Here is a 6,218-nt window from a genome sequence, read left to right on the forward strand (position 1 = left end):
CCCGTTTGTGCTGTCCCCCTTGATTCCCGCTCTCACAATTCTTGCAGCAGTATTTCACTGTTACTTGTGACCTGACACAGCCGTGTGGCAGAGGTCAAAGAGGAAGCAATCTCTCTTGTTCTGATTAAGCATCAGTCTTAAGCTGGCACCACGTCCCTGAGTCTGCAGATGTGGTCCTCAGTGCTCTTTCCGTCCCCACAGTTTTGGATCTGTGTGTATTGCTACCCTTCCTCAGGGGGACAGCTCTTTTGCTTTTGCTTTCTTCAGCTGCAATGGTGTTTCCTCAGTGCCCGAAGAGTGAGCATTTGTTACCCTTTCCTGTGCAGTTGAAGGTTTTTAAGGGGGAAAGGATCTGGGTAGGATTTCATACCTTTCGCACATTAGCTGCTATTCCCCTTCTTTAGGCCAGCACGAGAGACCCTTTCTCAGAATTTTCATTTATTATTTCTGTAAACACCTAGTGAGGTCTGTGAAGAAAAGTATACACCTGGGTGCAATTTCCCTTTGCATCTGTAGTCTCCATAAGCTCCAAATTCTATCACAAACCCCACTTGGCTTCTACTAATTTTCTAACAAACCTAGCTAAATTCTTCCTATGATATTAGTGTGCATCTTACCCAGATAAGCTCACATCGCGTCTCTCCCTGCGTGTATGTGCTTACTTCTTCTTAGATCTGGGGCTAGCCGGTAGCACTTCAACCTGTTCTCTAATGAGCTCAACAAAGTTGTGAACTTGAACATTCCTCAAGTTTCTTATTGTTGTAATGATGAGAGTGATGATCATTCAGCTTGATACATCCTCAGTGGAAGCCGGTCATAGATTAAGCATATATTTAGCCTTAGTAACTACTGCTAAATAGATTCCCCAAATGGCCACAGTGTACGAGTTAACAGTCAAACCAACAAGGTATGAGAATTTTAGCTGCTCTCCCTCCTTGTAAACATGTGGTAATGTTGATCTTGTCTCTATAAATTTACCTCTCTATAAATTTAAATACCTCATGTAAGTGGGTTCATACAATATTTCATTTTTTTGTGTGTCTGGTTTATATCAATCAGCATAATGTTTTTAAAGGTTCATTCATGTTGTGTGTGTGTGTGTGCTGCATTGCTTCGGTCATGTTCGACTCTTTGTGATCTCATGGACTGTAGCCTTCCAGGCTCCTGTGTGTCCTATGGACACAGGATTCTCCAGGAAGAAATACTGGAGGGGATTGCCATTTCCTTCTGTGAGTCCATGTTGTAGTACGGACCAGAGTTTCCTTCTTTTTTAAAGCTGAAGAATATTTCGTTGCTTTTTATAAACCATATTTGACTTATTTAACTATTCAAGGACACATGGATTGTTTCTACCTTTTTACTATTGTGAATAATGCTCCTATGAACACTGGCATACAAGTATCAGTTTCAGTCTCTGCTTTCAATTCATTTGAGTATTTTCCAAGGAATGGTGTTGATCATATGGTATGGTATGATCACTCTATGTGTACTTTTTGAGGAACAACTAAATGTTTTCCACAGGGCTGCTCTTCTTTCGTTCCCACCAACACTGTACCATGGTTCCAGTTTTCCCACATTTTTACCAATGTGGATTATCTTCCAGTGTTTCAATACAGTAGCCATCGTAATGAGGATTTGAAGTGGTACCATACTGTGGTTTTGATTTGCATTTCCCTAATGACGTCACCGCCTCTATGGACATGAGTTTGAGTAAACTCTGGGAGTTGGTGATGGACAGGGAGGCCTGGCGTGCTGCGATTCGTGGGGTTGCAAAGAGTCGGACACAACTGAGCAACTGAACTGAACTGAATGACTAACGATGTTTGAACATCTATTTTTTGTACCTATTGGCCATTTGTATTGAAATGTGTATTTAAATATTTCACTTATTAACTGGGTTGCCTCTTTGTTGTTGTTGAGTTGTAGGGGTTTATATATTCTGCATATTCTTTATCAAATCTGTGGCTGGTAAATATTTTCTCATGTTTTGTGAGTTGCCTTTTCACTCTATTGATACTGCCCTATGATGCATAAAAGGCTTTTTAAAAGAAATTTCATAAAGTCCAATTAGTCTATTGTTTCTCTTTTTTTGCCTATTCTTTTGGTGTTTTTTCCGAGATTAGCGAATCCAATGTTATGGAGCTTTTCTTCTGTTTTCTTCCAAAGTTTTATAATTGCGGTCTTAAATTTGGGTTTTTATTCATTTTCAATTAATTTTTATATATGGTAAGGGTTCAACCTCATTCTTTTGCATGTGATTATCCAATTTTCCCATTTGCTGAAAAGACTGTCCCTTTACTGTTCATTAGCCTTGGCACTTGTGTCAAAAACAAATTGATAATATATGTGAGGATTTACTTTCAGACTCTCTGTTTTATTCCACTGATGTACACATCTGTCTTTATGCCACTGTTTGGATTACTGTAGCTTTGTAATGTTTTTGAAATCGGGAAGTGTAAGTTCTCCAATTTTGTTCTTTTTTAAGATGTCTTGTTTACTTGTGGACCCATGAGATTTCCTATGATATCAAGGACCTAACTCTCAGTGACAATATTTGGAGATAGGGTCTTGAGGGAAGTAATTACGGTTAAATGATGTAAACAGGGTGGGACTGTAGTCTGATATTTATGACTGTTTCTTTATTTTAGCTGCACTGATACTGATAGGGGATCTTAGTTCCTCGACCAGGGGTCAAACCCAGGCTCTCAGCAGTGGAAGCACAGACTCCTAAATTACTGGACTGCCAGGAAATTCCCAGGACTGTTGTTCTTAAAAGAAGAGGAAGAAGCCCCAGAGAGCTTTTTTCACAACTAGTTAAGAAATGAGCTCTACCCAGAGACCAGCCCTGATGACTTCCTGACCCTGGACTTCAGAACTATGTGAAAGTAAGTTTCTGTTGTCTAAGCCACCTGTTCTGTGGTGTTTTGTTAGGACAGCCCTCGCACACGGCTCTCCACCAACTACTGTGTATACATGGAGAGCAGGAAATCAAGCAGAGTCAGTGGTGACAGCAGCTGGGGCACTCGTAATGGGGATGGTGGACAGCAAAGTCTGGGCTACGTTCTGGAGAGCAGCCCACAGGACAGGCTGATGGGCTGGAATGTGAGGATGCGGCAATCAGAGGAATTAAATTCCAGATATACTGTAGGTAAATAAATCAGGCCAACTTTCCATTTTCAGTCTGGACTTTAAAAATCACTGAAAAACAGAAATAAGCTTGAAGATGACACAGAAGCTATTTTCAGATGGAAAGAACAGTGCAGTTATAGAAGCACTATCACTTTATACTGTGATGCCATGTATGCTTTAATAGAACAGGATCTTGAAGTCTGAGGAAACTGAGGCAAAGGTATCTGAAGGACACGAAAGCCACTTACTCCAAACCCCAAAACAAGGCCTCATCTAGGCTCCCCCCGACACAGTAACCTATGACTTCTTCCCTCAATGGAGGAAGAACGTACATTATGACAAAGGTCTATATTGCTCTTAAATCACTTGGGCACCTATGAGAATCATCATCATTTTAATGAGGTATTGGAAACTTCTGTGAAGCCACTACTTTAGAGCCAAATTGCAGCCCTCATTTTGATTTCACATTTCAGAGAACACCAGTCCTTTTCAGAGTAAGACTTCCAGTCCATGGCAGCAGCAGCGTAATCTGCTTTAGTAGTAGAGAAAAAGAGAAGTAATTAGTTTTTAATACAGATTTTTCTCTTATTACCAAAGGTTTGCTTTTTTTTCTTTTTTTGATCATGTTGAACATGATCTTTAAAAAAACTAAGATCATGGCATCCGGTTCCATCACTTCATGGCAAATAGAAGGGGAAAAATTGGAAGCAATGACAGATTTTCTCTTCTTGGGCTCCAAAATCACTGCAGATGGTGACTGCAGCCATGAAATTAGAAGACGCTTGCTTCTTGGAAAGAAAGCTATGACAAACCTAGACAGCATATTAAAAAGCAAAGACACCACTTTGCTGACACAGATCTGTATAGTCAAAGCTACGGCCTTTCCAGTAGTCATGTACGGATGTGAGAGCTGGACCATAAAGAAAACTGAGCATCAAAAAATTGATACTTTCAAATTGTGGTGCTGGAGAAGACTCTAGAGAGTCCCTTGGACTGAAAGAAGAACAAACCAGTCAATCCTAAAGGAAATCAACCCTGAATATTCATTACAGAGACTAATGCTGAAGCTGAAGTTCCAATACTTTGGCCACCTGATGTGAAGAGCCGACTCGTTAGAAAAGACCTTGATGCTGGGAAAGACTGAAGGCAAAAGAAGAAGGGGGTGACATGAACTTGGGCAAACTCTGGGAGATAGTGAGGGATAGGGAGGCTTGGCATGCTGTAGTCCATGGGGCTGCAGAGTTGGACGCAACTTAACGACTGAACAACAACGTGATGTTACACAACTAACTTTCCAGAGCCTTCTGTAGCTGATGGGCCTTCTCTGTCTAGAATATGTGTTCTTTTGAGTACAGTTCCTCCTGGATATGAGGAATAAAAAGACAGGAGAGTACCAAGGTTGGGGCAGAGATGTGCACAGATGCTCTTAAATGAAGCAAACTGATGTTGTTCTGTTACATGCCTGATTTGGCTCAAATTTTATTCACTTATTCATGTCCCATACTAAAACCACCCAATCAAAATTGGAATAATAGCTTTAATTTATCCAACAATGACATTATGATTCTGATCTATCGACCACCATCCAGACTTACTGTCAGCCACAATGTTAAGCTGTCAAAAAGTACAAAATATTTACCACTGCTTTGCTGCATGGAAATGGTATGTGGCAGTTTTTATTAGCAAAATTACTATTAAATTCATTTCTAAAATTTTTCTTATCCAAGATTATGTAGTATTTTTCTTAGTCACAGCTATAAACTCCTTGAAGATTAATATTTATGTCAAGAAATATAAATTATAATGAATATTCTATCAAAAATGAATTATGACTTATTCATACATTTAAGGACCAAGTATTATTACTGTATGTTTGAAGCATTTTTTTGGCATTAAATCTGGAGTACATATAACCTTGTTATTCATCACTTGTTAACTACATACTAAAACAATACCCATCACTATTCTTTTTTTTTCATATCAATATGAGTCATGAGACTTCTATTTTTCTTCCAACCCTTAAGTAAGACTAAGTTCTTTCATTTTAATGAGTGGAGTGTTCAAATATAAAGCAGTTTTCAGAGGGAGAAACCAAGCAAAGATACAGACTAACAAAATTATTTTCATTAAACCTAAGAAAAGATATAAATATCCAAATTTAGAAGTTTCCAATTATCCAAATTAGTGTTTTTAAGATCTAAAGGCATTATTTTTTAAAGAAACCAAAGAACCACATTTCCAGTTGTTCTGTTTCCAGATCAGTAATTAGATGCCTGTTCAAGCTTTCTTTCTTTACCCTTGTAACTGCTGTAATTAATATAAGTCCAAAATGACCTAATGCACACAATTATTTTCCTGAGACACAAAAAATAGCTTACTGGCAACAGACACTTGTCAACACAGTTTAAATTAATTTAGTTCCTCTTACTCTTAGGGGAAGAAAAACCAAAAGATTAGATCGATATAAAGCACTTTTTTAATAGTAGGTTTAAAAAAAAGTATGATGCTTTTTTCAAAAATGATTTTTAAAAGTCCAAAGGGGTACCTTTTTAATGGATAATTATAAGGTTATCAAAATAAATCTAGTTAATAGAGTAACTGATGAAAAGCCAAAGTTTACCAATAAAGTTCAAGTTTTTTAAAGGGTTAAAAAAGTATAACCCTAATCATTATATGATTTCTATTAATCAGTACTGTCTCTGCTTCCAGTCCAGACAGAGTAATAGACTAGATTTACTATCCCACTTAAGACAACTAAAATGTCTATGACAAAACAGTTTTCATAACTTTGGACATAAAGGAAAAAGAAATGAGCCACGAGAGAGGGTTCTCCCAGCTTACTGCCTTGAGTTTCCCTGGTGCAGCCATGGGAAGGGGACCCAGGACCAGAGGACTTCCTGAGTCACGAAGATGGAGACCCAGGTACCACAGGTTGCAAAGCAGAACACCAGAGAAAAGAGAGGGGCACAGACGGCATAGCGTGGGACCTTGTTTTTCAGTCCTGTCTGCCTCTTTGCCTTTTAATTGGAGAGTTCAATCTACTTTCATTTAAAGCAATTGCTGGTAAAGCAATTTCATTTCTGCCATTT

The sequence above is a fragment of the Odocoileus virginianus genome, chromosome 9 (assembly GCF_023699985.2).
Source record: "Odocoileus virginianus isolate 20LAN1187 ecotype Illinois chromosome 9, Ovbor_1.2, whole genome shotgun sequence".
Lineage (NCBI taxonomy): Eukaryota > Metazoa > Chordata > Mammalia > Artiodactyla > Cervidae > Odocoileus > Odocoileus virginianus.